At 38.7% G+C, this 5,386-nt stretch overlaps 1 pseudogene; it reads left to right on the top strand.

The window, feature by feature from the left end:
• The first annotated feature begins 1,336 nt into the window (after positions 1-1,336).
• Positions 1,337-3,524, top strand: LOC100614900 (protein SDA1 homolog; annotated as a pseudogene).
• The last annotated feature ends 1,862 nt before the right edge of the window (positions 3,525-5,386 follow it).

Consider the following 5,386-nt stretch of genomic DNA (forward strand, 5'->3'; position numbering starts at 1 on the left):
GTATAACCGAACAAGATGAAACTTACTTGCTGCGTAGTTTAGTTGAAGCCAGACAATAGTCTCAATCATTCATAATTTGAAAGTCAATATATATTTTGACTGAAAATATGAATAGTTGACCATTTAATCAAATGTTTTCTGTTTTATGAAGTATATTTTTCTAGAACTAAATAATTTGTTTTTATCTACAGAGTGGGTATGCCAAAGTCATCATTGTTTTATTCATTTTGACATTAAATTCCATTACAATTATGCAATTTTGTGGGCACGTCAGATAATTCTGGTCAACAAAATTTTTGAAGACGAATAATAATACGCTCTTCACAGAAAAGTCTAGCTGGCTATACCTTGAATTCCGAGCTGCACAATGGCTGTCTGATGCACCTTTGAGCATATTTATTTTTGTAGCAATTGAAATATAAAACCAAGACAAAGGCACTGGTTTCTACTTCACCGAAAATAAAAGCAATATTTATTTTTAAAGTAATACTCATCAAACCTTACATTATTCTGTTTAGATGGCAAGCTGTTATTAACAGGAACTAAAATGCTATTCGTAGCACATACTACAGGGTCATCATTAACTGCGAGACTAGTATTTTTGTAGTCTTTCAAACATACACTCAAATTAGGCTTGCTTATTCCTGATATTTTCTAAACTCATTTGATATACTTTAGGACGTAAATCTCAAACAGAAAACCAGATGGACCCTTCTTGTTTAGAACTGGCAAGTCCATCTTATGTCAATAGTTTTTTCAGAGAATTCATTTGAACAGTACAATTTTTATTTATTTATTTTTTTGGAGATGCAGTCTTGCTCTGTTGCTCAGGTTGGAGTGCAGTGATCTTGGCTCACTGCAAACTCTGCCTCCTGGGTTCAAGCAATTCTCCTGCCTCAGTCTCTCAAGTAGCTGGGATTACCAGTGCCCACCCCCACACTCAGCTAATATTTGTATTTTTAGTAGAGACCAGGTTACACCATGTTGGCCAGGCTAGTCTTGGATTCCTGGCCTCAAGTGATCCGCCTGCGTTGGCCTCTCAAAGTGCAGGGATTAAAGTGTGAACCACTGCACCGAGCCTGAACAGTAAAATTAAATGTTTTCACATTTTGTAAAAATAAAATAAAGCCCATAAATCAAATTACTATATATTATTTATTTTCTTGTAAATTTAAGCATTTGAGGACATTACTAATTATATCCCCAAAAAATATGTTCTTTAGCAGGGAAGGGTGTAAGTTTGAAAAACTTGTAGCTGCAGCTGGCAGGGTTTGGGGGCTACCGGCCATCTGAGTTTTATTAAAACTGCTGGCCGCGAAGCCAGTCTGCAGCCAAAATGTCCAGCAGAAACAACAAGCTGCCCAGTAACCTGCCGCAGTCACAGAATCGGATCAAGCTAGACCCACCGGCCTGCATTGAGGAGTTTCTACAGCAGTAAAATCACTACAAATCCAATGTGGAGATTTCCAAATTGCAACCAAATAAACCCAGCAAAGAACTAGCAGAGCTGGTGATGTTTATGGCACAGAACAGCCTAAATGTCTGCATCTTAATTATAGGAGAGAAAGAGAGAAACTTCAGAAGAGCCTTTGCTTTGCTACAGATTAGTCACTGCTACCCAGAGTATTTAAGTAATTTTCCTCAAGAGGTGAAAGAGCTTCTCTCCTGCAATCATACCGTATAGAATTCAGATCTTTGAATGACATTTTGCAAAGCTTTGATCTTGCTGAGAAATAAGAATCTCATCAATCCATCAAGCCTGCTAGAACTCTTCTTTGAACTTCTACGTTGCCATGATAAGCTTCTGCGAAAGACTTTATACACACATATTGTGACTGATATCAAGAATATAAATGCAAAACACAAGAACAGGAAAGTGAATGCAGTATTGCAAAATTTCAAGTACATCATGTTAAGACATAGCAATGCAACCGCAGCCAAGATGTCTTTAGATGTAATGATTGAACTCTACAGAGGGAACATCTGGAATGATGCCAAAACTGTCAATGTTATCACAACTGCACATTTCTCTAAGGTCACCAAGATATTAGTTGCCACTTTGACATTCTGTCTTGGGAAAGATGAAGATGAAAAACAGGACTGTGACTCCGAATCTGAGAAAAAAAAAAACAAGAGAAAACCAGAGATGTTTAACTTTTCAGCCATTCACTTAATTCATGATCCCCAAGATTTTGCAGCTTGAGTGAAGTAAGGAGAAGTTTGACGTGAAAATGATGCTCATGAACCTCATCTCCAGATTGGTGGGAATTCATGAGCTCTTTCTCTTCAATTTCTATCCTTGTTTGCAAAGGTTTCTGCAGCCCCACCAAAGAGAAGTAACAAAGATCCTCCGTTTGCTGCACAAGCATCTCATCACCTAGTACCCCCAGAGATTATTCAATCATTGCTTACGACTCTGGCAAACAATTTGGTTACCGACAAGAACTCTGGAGAAGTCATGACAGTAGGAATCAATGCTATAAAAGAGATAACAGCTCGATGTTCTCTGGCCATGACTGAAGAACTTCTCCAAGACCTGGCTCAGTATAAAACACACAAGGATAAGAATGTAATGATGTGTGCTAGAACTTTGATTCAGCTCTTCCAAACACTGAATCCTCAGATGCTGCAGAAGAAATTCCAGGGTAAGCCTACAGAGGCCTCCATAGAAGCAAGAGTACAAGAATATGGAGAATTAGATGCTAAAGATTACATTCCAGGAGCAGAAGTTCTGGAAGGTGAGAAAGAAAAGAATGCTGAAAATGATGAAGATGGATGGGAAAATACCAGTCTCAGTGAGGAGGAGGATGCTATTGGTGAATGGATTGATGTGCAACACTCTTCTGATGAAGAACAGCAAGAAATCTCCAAGAAGCTGAACAGGATGCCCATGGAGGAGCAGAAAGACAAAGCTGCAGCCATCAGCACCAGCCAAGTTTTAACTCAGGAAGACTTCCAGAAAATCCGCATGGCCCAACTGAGAAAAGAACTTGATACTGCCCCTGGAAAATCCCAGAGGAGGAAATAAATTGAAATAGACAGTGATGAAGAGCCCAGGGGTGAATTACTTTCTCTTCGGGACATTGAACGCCTTCATTAAAAGCTGAAGTCTGACAAAGAGACAAGACTAGCAACTGCAATGGCTAGAAAGACAGACCGAAAAGAATTTGTGAGGAAGAAAACCAAAATGAATCCATTTCCCAGTTTGACAAATAAAGAGAAGAAAAAAACAGAAGAACTTTATGATGATGCAGTATAGCCAGAATGTCCGGTGAAAAAATAAGCGTTCCTTCCGAGAAAAACAGTTGGCGCTACGAGATGCACTTTTGAAAAAGAGAAAAAGAATGAAGTAACTTCCCAGCAAGTTTTCCATTCCAAGAAGAATGCTAAGTTTGTGTCATTACTCTGAAAATTGGTAAATCAAGCATGTTTGTTTACATTAAAAAGTCCAGAAGCACTGTATTGTGAAAACTGCTGAAAATGTGGCAGCAATTTGGTGTTTTTATTTTGGAGACGGCTAATGGTGGGAATGTTAATGTAAATAGTGGTGGTAGTGTAAAATCAATTCATTTATCATTCATGCAAAAAAAAGTATTGAGTGCCTGTTAATTGTCACTGTAGACATAAAACAAATGAGCTGTAACCCCTTCACTCAAGGCATTGACAGCTTATCTGTGGGGGTGGACACACATATGTGTATTTACAGCGCAGTGTAAATAGTTCTCTAGTAGAGGTAGCTCCATATTTCTATGAGGTCACTCAGGCCTTTTGGACTAACTCTGTGGGGACAGGAGTTATATATTCTTATAAAACAAAAGAAAACAGGACAATGTTATAAGAGTAAGAGGTTCTTACTTGTACACAGGCTTACCTGCTGAAAACAGGCCCTTGTACAGATTTTGGGTACATAATTTAACTCTTTTAGTCAATACAAAAGATTTAAGTGACCCCCTCTTTTTTCTTTTTTTGAATGCCATGTAAAGGATTTTTGGTTAAGACCTCACTTTTAAAACTGCCTTAAGTATAAATAGTACCTTTGGAATGTATTTAGTTCATCATTTGAGCAGCCTTCATACTGGTTTCCTCAGCCTTCCTTCAGCCTGTAATATTTTCAGCCCACTGTTTACCTTGTCTCAATAAAAGGTTTCTAATGTAAATTGAAAAAAAAAAAAAAAGAAAGAAAAAGAAAAAAAAAAGAAAAAGAAAAACTTGTGAAAGAATTTAGCCAGTTTGCTTTAGGCAGACAGTAAGGGAAGGGTCCCCAGAGAACCTGCCACTGGCTCCACAGCATGAGATGCTTTGTGCAGATAAGGGAACTTGCAAAGGGGGATTGCCTAAACATGTCCACGTGGAAAATTCCATTCCGTAACATATGCACAGTAAGGGATATAAATTAATATGGAGTGGCTCAGACTAAGGGCCCACAGGCACACTGGAAGGATGGGGTGGAGCCACCAGAAATTCGTGCCTTACACCCTTGTATTCAACTGTGAAGGGGGCAACTGGCAACTTGCTTTCAGGACCCTTCTCTTTGCTGTGAGCTTTCCTTTTGCTTAATAAATTCTACTCCACTCACTCTCTGGTGTCCACATGCCTAATTCTTCCTGACCATGAGACAGTAACCCGGACTTAGCTGAGTTAAGGAGCAAAAATCCTGCATCACTTGGAAAATCACAAAAGAAAATAAAAGAAGCTCGAACTAGCCCTCTTGCTATTCAGATTGTACTGGCAGTCCTAGCCAATGCAATGAGGTCCAAAAAGAGAGGAAGAGACTGGGTGGGTGTGGCAGCTCATGCCTGTAATCCCTGCACTTTGTGAGGCCAAGGTGGGAGGACTGCTTGAACCCAGGAGTTTAAGGCCACAGTGAACCACAATTGCATCACTGCACTGCACCCAAGGTGATGGGGCAAGACCCCCATCTCTAAAAACCAGATTCCATTTACAATAATAAAAAACTTATAAAATATCCGGGAATAAACTCAACAAAAGAAACATGCAAAATATATAATGAAATAAACAAAAAACTACAAAAATATTAAATAACTAAATAAAATTCAAGTAAAGAAGACAGACACCCTTCTTCAGGATGAAAAGCCTAAATGTTATACAGGTATCAATTATACAAATAATGCAATTCCAATTAAAATCTTAAAGGATTTTCATGGAACTTGTCAAGCTGACCCTAAGATCTATCTGAATCCCCAGAACGAAGAACAGTGCCCAGCACATAGTAGGAGTGTGATAAACATGCTGATTGAATGAATTAGTGAATGAACAGCTTCAATACCACCATGTTAGTCCATTTGTGTTGCTATAAAGGAACACCTGAGGCTGGATAATTTATAAAGAAAAAAGAAGACCAGGCGCAGTGGCTCATGCGTGTAAT

The sequence above is a fragment of the Pan troglodytes genome, chromosome 21 (genome assembly GCF_028858775.2).
Source record: "Pan troglodytes isolate AG18354 chromosome 21, NHGRI_mPanTro3-v2.0_pri, whole genome shotgun sequence".
Lineage (NCBI taxonomy): Eukaryota > Metazoa > Chordata > Mammalia > Primates > Hominidae > Pan > Pan troglodytes.